This window comes from Chionomys nivalis, chromosome 1, assembly GCF_950005125.1.
Source record: "Chionomys nivalis chromosome 1, mChiNiv1.1, whole genome shotgun sequence".
Taxonomy (NCBI): Eukaryota; Metazoa; Chordata; class Mammalia; order Rodentia; family Cricetidae; genus Chionomys; species Chionomys nivalis.
In genome coordinates this window covers 45,974,060-45,987,417 of record NC_080086.1, presented here as the reverse complement: position 1 = coordinate 45,987,417, position 13,358 = coordinate 45,974,060, and the positions used below count along the sequence as shown (strand labels likewise).

The following is a 13,358-nucleotide window of genomic DNA, read 5'->3' as shown; positions in this document are numbered from 1 at the left end:
TGTTTTAGAAACTTAAACTTTTTATAACAATGAGACACATTTGCTCCTGACAACACCAATAATTTCAAGAGGAAGATGGGCATTGAAGAGGTTCCTTATATAGTTTAATAACCATTTGGGCCAGAACCTGCTCTTGCCTGAACTGCTTAATGGTATGCTGTATAAACTGGACATGTAATATCCACAAAAAATGGCTGTTGAAGCTGTTTAAAGAAGGCAAGACTATCATTTGGGGTTCCTGCTTCATGAAAGAGTCTGAGTGAAGACCCAAGTGTGCCTCATGTTCAAGTTTAAGAGACTTAATCTCATGAAATTATTTTTCTTTCCTTTGTAAACATTTTCTATCTTAAAATTCTTTGAATTGTCTTGAAAACAAAGAATATAGAGAAAATATCAAAAGTTGGAAATGAGAAGAGAGGAGAGAGAGAAAGAGGGGTCGAGAGAAAGGAGAAAAAATGATAGAGGGAGAAAATGACAGATGCTTGGAAAACAGAATCAGAGGGAGAGAAAGGAGTCAGGAAAGAAGGGTTTTTCATCTAACTTAAATTCTGAGAAAAATAATAATTGACCTAAACTGAGGTTAGATTATTTAGCTGAAAGTAGTGGAATTTGAACAATTAAGATACTAAATGTGATAAAAACTAAAGCTAACAAGAGTGAAAGTTATTCAATATTCCTGTTATCCAGGCCTGTGTCTGTGCATTAACCATTGTTGCTCTGAATTGCCTCACTAAGAGAAGGAAAGGGAGAAAAAATTTATTTTGCTCATGATTTTAAAAGTGTCATTCTATCATGAAGGGAAGGTGTGGTAGAACAGCTTACAAAACAAGAGGTGGGAATCCTAGTATATAATAACACGAAAACATATGATAAACGACATGCCCAAGGACACATAATCAGTGACTCACTTCTCCAACCAGGCTTCACCTTATAGAATTCCATCATGCCCCATTACTCTATTCAGATTTTCACTCCATTGGATACTTCCAGTTCAAAGTCTATGAATAATGCCACCAAAGATACTAAAGCTTCAGACACACACCCTTAATTTTCATGGTGTGTCTTTTGAATTATAATGAGGTTTGAATCTTAAATGTCTCCCAAAGACCATTATGTGAATGAAGTGCTTTGTCTTTAGCCTGTGATATTGGTTAGATAAAAAATTATAAATAGTTTCAACCTGTTGGGAAGAAGTTATGTCTGTTGGGACATACTTTTTGAATGGATATCATGATCTGCCCCTTTTGCTATCTCCCAGCCACCATGTTAAACACACATAACATGCCATAACCATGTTGGATTTTAGCACAGTATGTGAAAAGATGTATGACTATTGAAGCATATTGTAACTAGAGCTTACAAAAGGAAATTTTAATTCCTGGAAAGCTAATAGCATACAATAAAGGGAGAACATAAAAGCAGAATCCTAGTACATTTTCAACAACATTGCAGATTTTATTTTAATTTTCTATTGAAGTATTTCTTTTTGGAACTCATGTACTGTGAAAGTTTTGCCGTCATACTGAATAAATCACTTCTTAGAGTACTATTATAATCACAGGTGATTTTACAGGATGCTGTGTCTCCACACAGTTATTTGATCACTTATTGTTACAGTGGCTCAAAATATCTGCCCTTCTTATCCTGAGATATTCTTAAAGTAAGACTACTTGAAAACTATTTTGACTTTTTGAATTTGATATTAGATCCTCACATATTTCCTGCTCTTTTTGTATAGAAAAACATCATTGTCTTTGAAGGGATAGACAGTACAGCGAAAGCTTGCTTTACTTAATTGTTCCACAATAGTATAAAAAAATATTCTGACAAGCAGTTTTTAAAAAGTACTCTAAACCCAAACTTTTTTTTTATCATTTGGAATGACTGTAAACTGTTAAAAATGGATAGCAACCAGAGGTTGAGTCCCTATGCACTGCTAAGAAGAATACCACAGATTTGAAGGATGAGAAGTCACAAGAGAATGAAAACTGATTTGAGTCATGCCATACAGTGAAAAGACAAAAGGAAATAGGAAAGAGATCAATGTGTGCAAAAGAATATCTCACTGGCAGTCTCTGACCTCTGAAAGGATCTCAATCCAAGATATGGGAGGAAGAGACAGTGCTGCCATGCTTGGGGTCACTTCTGAATAGCCAGTGCTCACATCTGTGACATTTTAATCTTAAAGTCCACCAGCAAGGGACAGCTGAGGCTCGGGTCTTATGTCTACCTGCCCAAACAATGACAGGTTTTATATTTCATTCCTCATGCAGGCACTGTGAGGTGTGACAGCAGCAGATTCATCCTCAGGCCTTTGCTAAGTGATGGTCATTAGGCCGTGATGGCATTTCCGAAATCACTTTTTTCTGTTTGCAATGCTTACATATGTGCTTTACAGAATAGTGAGGCTTTTTGTCTTAAGTTCCTCACCTGTTAAGCTGAAATGGCTGCTTTCATTTCACAAGTGTATCATGGGATTTAATGTAGTATTGGGTGTATGTAATAGACATTTAAACACTGCCAGTTACTCATACAAATATAATCCCTTACAGTGCTGGGGATGCAGCTGTTAGGCGACTGGTTGGCAAGGATGCATAAATACTGAGTTCTGTCCCCAGCAAGCAATGTATAGCCCATGACTATATCCAAACAATGAAAAGTGGAAGCAAGAGGATTCGAAGTCCAGGGTCATTCTCTGGTTTGAACTACATATTGATTTCAGTGCTAGTCTTTGAACACAAATTTCTTCTCAGGGGAAAATAATGAGCTAAATATACTCTTCAATTGTTATTTCTCAGCTTCAAACAGAATGTTTATCAAAGTAAAACTACATAAAGGTAAATAAATTAAAATTTTTGTGAGTCTCTTAACACAGAAATATTTATGAAATGACTTTATAGGCTGACATTTTTGTGGGATGTGATGTGATAGCAGGAAAAATTGTTGAAAAATTCTCTACCAAAAAAATCATAAAAGCTACTCTATATCTTTATTATATGAAAATTGGTTGCCATCTAAATATGTGTTCTAACAGTATTCTCTTATTTTTTAAAAGAAGAAATTCTTACTTTGAAATATTTTATTAAATATTTAAGAATTTCATACATTGCATTTTAATCATATTTAATCCCTTCTCTGACTCCTTTAATATATAACTTTTATTCCACACCCACCCTACCTCATGTGTTAATTTCTTCTAAAATCTTATCTAGTCTAATTGGTGTTGCCTATATCCTTTTGTGTCTGTTTCCATCCACTTGAGCATGTTAGACCAATGAGGGGATACATCCTTAAAGAAAATTGACTGGACTTCTCCAGGTAGATTACTACCAAATTCCTCAGCCAGGGATCAGGCTTCCTTCTCACCTCCCATTCCAATACTGACATTTTGTCTGACTGTTACACAGGTTTTGTACTGTCAAAGCCTGTACGCCCCAACATAGAAACTATTTTTCCCTAACCGGACCAGTATGGAGGTGCGAGAATAACCAGACACAGTTCACACAGTCATCACGGAAGGGCATCTCAGGCTTCCTCCATTCTGAAGAACTACCCACGCTTATTATACAAAACACCTTTTATCCCCCAGGTAAACCAAGGTGGATGCTCATTAATATTCTCTTTCCAGGGGACTCAGGGCTAGAGTAAACACCTGCAACTTAGTCTCCAGCTTTGGAAAAGACCTCACCCCAGGCCATCTACATTTTGAACAAAGGAGAAGGAGCAATACATCCTGGCCTTTGTTAGGCAGCTGTCTTACTTGTTTGGCAGGGTTACATCTGCCTAGCTGCCAGTGATCCTGCCTGTAAATTATTTTGTAGTAGGAGCTATGGGCTGTGTTCCACCACCCAGCTCCTGGCCACTGGCTAGCTATATACCTGAAATAACAACACACAAATTGTATTCATTTAAACACTGCTTGGCACATTGGCTCTAGCCTCTTACTGTCTAACTCTCATATCTTGCCTAACCCATATTTAGTAATCTGTGTAGCACCAGTCTTACCAGGAAAGATTCAGCATGTCTGACCTGGTGGCTTGCTTCATCATGTCTGCCCTGGAGAGGAGAGGCATGGCGTCTGCCTCACTTCCTCTTCCTCCCAGCATTCTGTTCTGTCTACTCTGCCCACCTATGTTCTAACCTATCAGGCAAAGCAGTTTTTTTTTATTAGTTAACCAATGAAATCACCAGATTGACACTCCCACATCATTTCCCCTTTTTCTGTTTAAACAGCAAAAAAAAAAGAAAGCTTTAACTTTAACATAGCAAAATTACATATAACAAAACAGTTATCAAGTAAGAATTACAGTTACAATATTTATATCTATTTTATCTTTTATCATAACAAAGGAAAACTATAACTAGAACTAACCATTCTTCAACTCCATCAAAGACTCCAGAAGGATATAATATTACCTACGTAAATGAGAAGTAAGCAACTTACAAAACTCTAGAAATCACAGAGACATCTTGCTTCCTGGACAGTTACCCAAAGTTCCTCTGTACCGTTGGGGCATCCATCTTCAGCCTACAGGCCCATAGTTTTCAGCAGACATTTCCATGAAGCAGGAAATTTCAAAGGCAGTTCAGTCATTATCTGCTGTGTCCTGCAGAATGTCTTGCAGATTCTTTGATGAATCAGGAACCCCGAAAGATCATCTCACCTTTAGGCAAGTTCAGCAGTCCTCTCTCTGCGGGTTCTCTGTGTCCAGTTTATGCAACAGTCCAGGCAAGAGCAGTTTCTTGCCCAAATGGCTATCAAATTCCATAAGGAGCCTCTTTGATGCACATCTTTTTCTTGAAGTAGATTGGTGCTGCCAGGAGCAGAGTGTCTCATTGTCATGAAAAACCCTAAGTTATTAAAATATTAAATGTCATATTCTGTAGTGCTTGAAAGATATGAAGAATGTCTATCTAAAATATATCTATGTACATCTAGAAAACCTAACATGACTACAAACTTGACTATTATAGATGACTATCCATTAAGAACCTATATACATTACATTTTTAAATGAACTACACAATTACAATACCTTAATCAATATCAGAAATTATATATATATATATATATATAACAAAATTGACCTTAAATTTATATCAATAAAGTCAAATCCAAATCCATACCAATGCAAATTATTCATATCTATATCATATCCCCCTTTAAATGTAAAAGAACATTTTTTAACAATATTTGGGAATATGGGCACAGTTATTTCTCTCCAAACTGCTTCCTGCTGTATGGGGGTGCTGTTATTCAGGTCTTTCATGATATAACCTGTGTGCTAGATTCATCTCAGTCAGCAGTCGAGTGAAGTAATTTTCTGAAGGTGTTCACGCAACCTTTAAGGAGGGTGTGGTCTATCATACCATATCGGGATAGAAGCAATCCACAGGGACTCATCCTCTGTAAAAACAAAAGAAGAAACTCCTTTCCAAAGCGTCATGTCCTTAGATCCAAATTTTAAAGTCAAGGCATTTATCTTGGATTAGTTCAGCAGCATTTATAAACAAATCTTTTAGCAGCTGTTGCTCTTTCCTCAGCATTCAAACAATTCAAAGAGAACATAATAGCATACAGTATCAAAATTCTCTGTGTATTTTCCATCTTTGTGCAGCTTTACTTTAACCTCTATTTCATTTATTTTTACTTTTATTTTTTGAAACAGGTTCTCTGTTTATCTTTGTCCTGGAATAACTCTGTAGAACAGGCTGTCCTTGAACTCTCAGAGATCTGCCTTTCTCTGCCTCCCAGGCATTGGGATTAAAGGCATGTGCTGCTTACCACACCTTGAAGTGACAGAGGTCAATCTACCTCTGCCCCTTGAAGTCTCAGAGGTCAAGCTCCCTCTGCCTCCCAAATGTTGGGATTAAAGTTGTGTACTACCATACCCAACTATTCTCTTTCTTCCTTTTTTTTGTTTTTTACTTTAAGAAATTTAACTTTTAGCCTGCATATATTTTTAACACACTGTAAATCATTTAAAGGTTTTTTTTGAATCTCTCTTTACTGTATTTCCCTCTCTTTTTCTGAACTCATGAGCCTTTAAATACTGAGCAATATGGGTAGGATCAAAGCCATGGCTTTACCTGCTAGATCCAGCCCATTCCTTAGCTTTCCAGCCTCATGGCAGAGATACTGCTGGAGCCATTTTTATTGCCACAACTCTGTGGGGTTTCAAAGTACCTGCCGGCAAGCAAGCTGCAGCATTCTGCTCACAGACCATACTCATTCAGACTGCCTGAAAGAGTCAGAGTTTGCCCTGGCAGGATGGCCCAGAAAGCTGGCATTTGAAAACAGCACAGCTTTTCTCCTGCTACGGCTGAAAACCAAAAAGCATGCGTTCAGCTTTTCATCAACACCATTTAAGTGTTTCGTGGCAGGACCTCTTAAAAGAGCTGCAGGGTTTTGCAGCTAAAGCTGAGTCAGGAAGCCTCTCTTAGATGAGAGCACTTGCTTGCCTCTGTCAAGCAGAGCAGACCCAAGAAATTGCTACTACCAAGAAAACATGCTTTACTCTATTCTTTCCCAAGCTTTCTCAAGCTTTCTGTGGATTCAGTTATCCACATGTTGGGCAGCCATTTTGTAATTGGAGCTATGGGCTGTGTTCCACCACCCAGCTCCTGGCCACTGGCTAGCTATATACCTGAAATAACAACACACAAATTGTATTCATTTAAATACTGCTTGGCACATTGGCTCTAGCCTCTTACTGTCTAACTCTCATATCTTGCCTAACCCATATTTAGTAATCTGTGTAGCACCAGTCTTACCAGGAAAGATTCAGCATGTCTGACCTGGTGGCTTGCTTCATCACGTCTGCCCTGGAGAGGAGAGGCATGGCGTCTGCCTCACTTCTTCTTCCTCCCAACATTCTGTTCTGTCTACTCCGCCCACCTATGTTCTAACCTATCAGGCAAAGCAGTTTTCTTTATTAATTAACCAATGAAATCAACAGATTGATATATGACACTCCCACATCATTATTTTATATGAAATATGGGCCCACATTGTACACATTGCTGCCATTGCTGTGGGTTCATATGTGGATTAACCTGTGATATCCAGAAAACATTGTTTCCTTGTAGTCTATCACATCTGGCTTTAAAAACATTGTCCCCTTTTCAGTGATGATACCTGTTGTCCCTTTAATATCAGATATATTTATTTAAATTGTTTAATTTTTTAAAAAATAGTCCAAACATGAAAACTGTTTTTTCAAGTAAAATTCTTCCCAGAAATAACACTTTTTAACATTTAATCGAGTTACCAACTCCTTTTTAGGCATTTGCAAAGCTGTATACATGTATAGCTAAGGATAAAGGAAAAATATATGTTGCTATATAGGCAAGACCAGGAGCTGCTGAGTTAGCTCACTGGACAAAGAACATGTCATGCAAGGGAAAGGAACACAGTTCAAATCCCTAGTACCCACATAAAGAGATTAGAGGGTATGGCAGCCTGCCTATAATCTCGGTTCTTAGGAGTCAAAGAAAGGGGTTTCCTGAGAAAAGTTGGTAGGCTGTCTAAACAGGATTGGTGAATTCAGGGTTAAGTGACATATCCTGTGGAGACTGATCCAGGCAAGCATCTGATTCAGCATCTCAATTCCACATGTATACACATACTTGAGCACAAGGGCTGAACACACGCCTATAGGATACCACACACTTACAAATATAAAATGGATCATATCATACACACTGCTTTTAATATTAATCAATTTTAATTTAACCAAGATAGGACTGAAACAAACTTACAATGTAGAATAATTTTAACTTGTGATATCTATTTGAAATAAAAAATGGAGTGCTTTAAATTTAAAAACTATAATAATAGCTACATGCTTGGAATAGCAGCCTTTGAAAGACTGAGGAAGGAAAAATGTGTAAGGACTAATTACAAGAGGTCAAAGTGTATTGATGTGTATTTATTAATCATTTTCCATCACCTTTTACTTTTTCTGTAAAATTTACTGTCTTTCTTACCCAAACATTTCTCATTTATGCTAAATTCTACATAATTATGTGTTTTATTGTTATGTTGTCTGAATATACAATATGCACCATTATTTCTTCTATATCATAAAAATATGGATACTTTTCTTTTTTCTTAATCATTTTTTCCAAGCCAAATCATAGTTCCCATTCATTCCTTTCCTTCAAGTCCCTCCCAGTCAACATCTTCACTCCCTCTTTTATTTTCTCCCCCCCTCCTTTTCAGAAAGATGCAGACTACTTGTATATATCAGATATCAGTCAGTCATGGCATATCAAGTTGCAGTAAGACTAGGTACCTCTTTTCCTATTAAGACTGGACAAGGCAACCCAAACAGGAGGAAAGTGTACCAAGAGCATTCAATGGAGTCAAAGACAGCCCCGACTCACTCTGCCAGGGTATCCACAAGAATATTAAGACATACAATTGAAACAAATGTGTGGAAAGCCCAATTAAGTACAATAGAAGTTCTCTGATTGGCAGTTCTGTCTCCATGAGCTCCCATGAGGCCAGGTCAGTGTTAATTCTTATGGTGTTCTTGGCCCTTCTGACTGTCATAAATCTTTCTTACCCTAGTCAACAGGATTTACTGAGGTTTGCTTAATGTTAGGTGTAGTAGGAGCTGTGGGCCTCTTCCCACAGCCCAGCTCATGGCTGCCTAGCTAGCTTATACCCCGAAATAACAACACACGCATTATATTCTTTTAAACACTGCTTGGCCCATTTCTATTCATGTGTGTAGCACTCCAAAGTGCGCTTACCGGGAAGATTCTAGCCTACGTCCATCCTGGGTCAGAGCTTCATCACATCTGCTCTGGAGAGGAGAGCATGGCGTCTGTCTCTCAGAGGAGCTGCCTTGCATCTGAGCTCACTTCCTCTTCCTCCCAGCATTCTATTCTGTTTACTCCACCCACCTATGTTTTAACCTATGAGGGCCAAGCAGTTTCTTTATTACTTAACCAATGAAAACAACAGATTGATATGACACTCCCACATCAGTTAGGTTCCATATGGGTCTCTGCATCCATTTCCATAAGTTTCTGGGTGAAATTACTCTAATAAAAATTGGGCTAGGAAACCATATATGAGTATAAGAAGAATATCATTAGGAATCATTTCATTGATTTTTTCTTCCTTTTTTTAGAATTATCAGCAGAGATTTCTAAAATTTTAATATTATTAGGCTACACTTAATATCTATAGAAAGCAGGATATTTTGTTATTTGAGACTTTTGAATTTTTATTTAAAAGATATTTAGATTTTACATACCAAGCACAGTTTCCCTTCTCTCCCCTCTTCCCATTCCCCACCCAAACCTTCCCCTTACCCATCTCTCCATCCAATCTTCAGAAAGGGTAAGGCCTCCCATGTGGTGTCTATAAAGTCTGACATATCAAGTTAAGGCATGACCAAGCCTCTCCCCCGCTTATCAAGGCTAAGCAAGGAATCCCTCTATAGATAAAGGACTCTAAAAAGCCAGTTCATATGCTGGAGAAAAATCCTGGACCCACTTCCCATGGCCCCACAGATTATACAAGCCACAGAACAATCACCTACATTCATAGGACTTAGTTTGGTACAATGCAGGTTCCCTAGCTATCAGTCCAGAATCAGTGAGCTCCTGCTAGTTCGAGTCAACTGTCTCTGTGGGTTTTCCTGATGTTAGACTCTCTTCTATATGCTGTAAATACCATTGGTTAATTTATTTTTTTAAAACAAAAAAGCTGTTTTGGGCCTATTGCAGGGCAAAATATGGCAATACAGGAATTCCAAGCAGATAGAGGAGGAGCGAGTAGGTGGAGTAAAAGAAAGCCATGTAGCCAACACTGGAGACAGATGTAGAATGCCGGACAGAACTTACTGGTAGGTCACAACCACGTGGCAATACACAAAATAATAGAAATGGGTTAATTTCAGATGTAAGAGCTAGCTACTGGCCAAGCAGTGTTGCAATTAATATAGTTTCAGTGTGATAATTCTGAGTCTAGGTGGATGGGAAACGAACAAAGAGCCTCTGACAACATTTTCTTATTGTGATCGTGACCCTTTAGCTCATATAATTCCTCTTCTCTTTCTTTTACTGGATTCTGGGAGCTGAGCATGGTCCTTAGCTGTGGATCTCTGTATCTGCATCCATGAGTTACTGGATGAAGTTTCTATGATGACAATTAGGGTGATCATCTATCTCTTTACAGGGGAAAGCCAGTTCAGGGACCTTCTCCTCTACTGCTAGGGCTCTTAAGGGCTTCTGGAAATTTCTCTATTATCAGGTTTCTCCCTGGCCCTGTAATGGCTCTCTCTGTCAAAATATCTCTTTCCTTGCTCTCCCTCTCTCCCCCAACTCAACCATCCTGTTCCCTAATGTTCTCCTCCTACCTCCACTTCATCATTTCCTCCTCCAAAGAACTTATCTAGTTTCCCTTTCCAGGGGCAACCGAGCTTGTCTCTTATTGTTCTCGTTGTTAACTAGTTTCTCAAATGGTGGTAGATTACAGCCTGGTTATCCTTTACTTTTTATCTAATTCCCACTTATGAATGAGTACTTACTGTGGTTGTCTTTCTGGATCTCGGGTAATTCAGTCAGGATGGTTGTTTTAGTTCTATCCAACTACCTGCAAATTTCAAGATGTCTTTTTTTTTCTTTTACACCTTATCCATTTTTAAGTTGAGGGCCATCTAGGTTGTTTCTAGGTTCTGGCTATTACCAATAATGCTGCTATAAACACATTTGAGCAAATGTTTTTGTGGTATGAGTATGCATTCATTGGGTATTTGCCAAGATGGTATTGCTTGGTCTTGAGGTAAATTGATTCCCAATATTCTGAGAAATTGCCATATTGCTTTCCAAATTGGTTGTACAAATTTGCACTCCCACCAGCAGTGGAGCAGTGTTCCCCTTACTCCACATCCTCTCCAGCACAAACTGTTATCAGTGTTTTTTATCTTAGCCATTCTGTCAGGTATCTCAGAGTTGTTTTGATTTGCATTTCTCTGATGGCTAAGGATTTTGAGCAATTCCATAAGTGTCTTTTGTTCATTTGAGTTTCTTTTGTTGAGAATTTTCTGATTAGATCTAACCCCATTTTAAATTGGATTAGTTGGTATTTTTATTCCTAGTGGGAGGTCAGACCTCTATCAGATATGGAGAATTGAATGAGATTTCCTGGTAATTAGGAGGTGGTGGCGACCAGAAAGGGAAAGAGATGGGGGATGAGAACATGAGAGAATAGGACGGTTGAGCAGGAAGAGGGACGGAGTAGGAGAACAGTTTAAGAGAGATCTTGGTAGAGAAAGCCACTATGGGGTTAGAGAGAAATCTGGTGCTGGGAAATTCCCAAGTATCTGCAAGTATAACCCCAGCTAAGACTCCTAGCAATAGTGGAGAGGGTCCTGGAACTGGCCGATACCTATAATCATATTGGTGACTATCCCAACTATCATCATTCAGCCTTCATCCAGCACCTGATAGAACCAGATGTAGAGATCCACAACCAAACACCCTGCCAATGACAGAGAAACAGGCAGCTGTATCTAACTCGTGGAAACTTGTGAACTCTAGACCAACACTGTGGAACCTCCATGGGGCCAAACTTGGTCCTCCATATGTAGAAGACAATGATGAATCTTGATCTATATGAGGCAGTAAGACCAGGATCTATCCTAAAGCACAATCTAGATTTTTGGAGCCTATTCCCTATGATGGGATGCTATGCTCAGCTTTAATGCTGGGAGAAATTGTATCCTTACTTTTATATCTGGCAAATTCACCGGCATCTATTGCTCATATATTTTCATCTTTGCAGTGTTATTTTTAAAACATTTCTATTCAAATGTGTGTATAGATATATACATATACACATACATGTGTCTTTGTGTGTGTGTGTTATGAATGTAAAATATTTCTTTTTGCTTTCTTGAAGTTATGTGCTGTTCTAGAGATATGTGTACCTATGGTAAGCTGTATTTATTGCTGTCATTTTCCTGTGTATTTGTTTTCTTACAGCCCACCTTCCCATATTGCTCATGCTTGAGGAGTTTTGTAAAAATGACTTTCCATCACTGTTTAGGCAGTATATTCCTCATCTTCTTAGTCATCTTATCTGGAACTTGCATAATTTATTCCTTGTATCTCCTGTTTGGACTTTGGATGTATTGTGAACACTCACCCTTTTTGGTCTTAAGGAATCATGGATCATGAAGTTGGGTGAACTTTAGTCTTTTGTTTTGTTTTCCATATCACTGACACTGCTAATATGTTTTAAATGACTTACATTAAGATTAACCTTGGATAAACCATAAGTATACATCACAGGAAGAGGTCACACTTTCCTACTCTTCTCTGCAGACGTGACTGGTTGTGTTTAGGACTGGGTCTGAAAAAAAATGGAATCAGTTTCCTAATCTGTTAGCCAACCAATTCAATAATGTTGGGTACAAAGAAGTTTGATACAGTAACATCCAATCCATGTGCATCAGATCTGGTTACCTACAGATTTGAATACTGTAAAAATAATTCTCATGATGTTATTTCATGAATAAATCGAATGATCAGGGGCAAGATTAAGGATTTGAAATCTTTTAATTCTGTGACCACAGGCAGACTGCCTTATATAGGAAGGTTTCTTAGTTTTGTTATTATCAGCAAATTTTTGTTATTGTTGTTGTTTTATTATATATGTTTGGTGTTCCTGTATTCTATTATGTCTTGCAGATATGACAATTCTAGGAGTAAAATACATTCAGTCCATTCTTTCTAAAGTAGCCTTTGCTATAATCCTGAGGTCTAATACCTATATTGTATTTATCAGATGGGTATTAGGACTAACATTATAGAGTAATTTATCCAGCACTGTCTAACTAATAGATGACTGCTAAAATTGAAGCTTTTGATTGCCTATACTACTTGACAAAGCCAAATATACTGAAATTAAAACTTAAAATTACTACTGAAAAAATTATTTTACTTGGGTAGAAATGTTTTAGTTGTTTAATGGTAGTGGAGTTGGTAAGTGGATCACGAGGAAGAAATATGGTTATTTTAAAGCACTTGTTCTGCTATCTTTCCAAACTGAGATGTGTGTATTAATTCATAAGATTTTGATTCTCTGGCACTATCTGTATGGACTGAGCATCCTACAAATAAGTCCTAATGTCAAGTTTATGGTTCATAGTGTATATTTTAATATAAGAACAAATGCAGTCTTCCACCCTGTACATTGACTCTTCTGCCTTTACTCCTTGTAAGGAAAACATCCAGCCACATTAAATGTAAGAGCACAGAGTCTAGAATCCCAGTGCCAGATGTTGGAGCCACCGAGGTGTAATAAATGAATTGATGCAGGGAAGAATAAGGAGAGG

At 37.9% G+C, this 13,358-nt stretch overlaps 1 protein-coding gene across 3 annotated transcripts in view; it reads left to right on the top strand.

Moving 5' to 3' along the window:
- Positions 1-13,358, top strand: part of LOC130873039 (contactin-6) — a 370,643-nt gene that overhangs the window by 136,394 nt on the left and 220,891 nt on the right. The window lies entirely within an intron of this gene.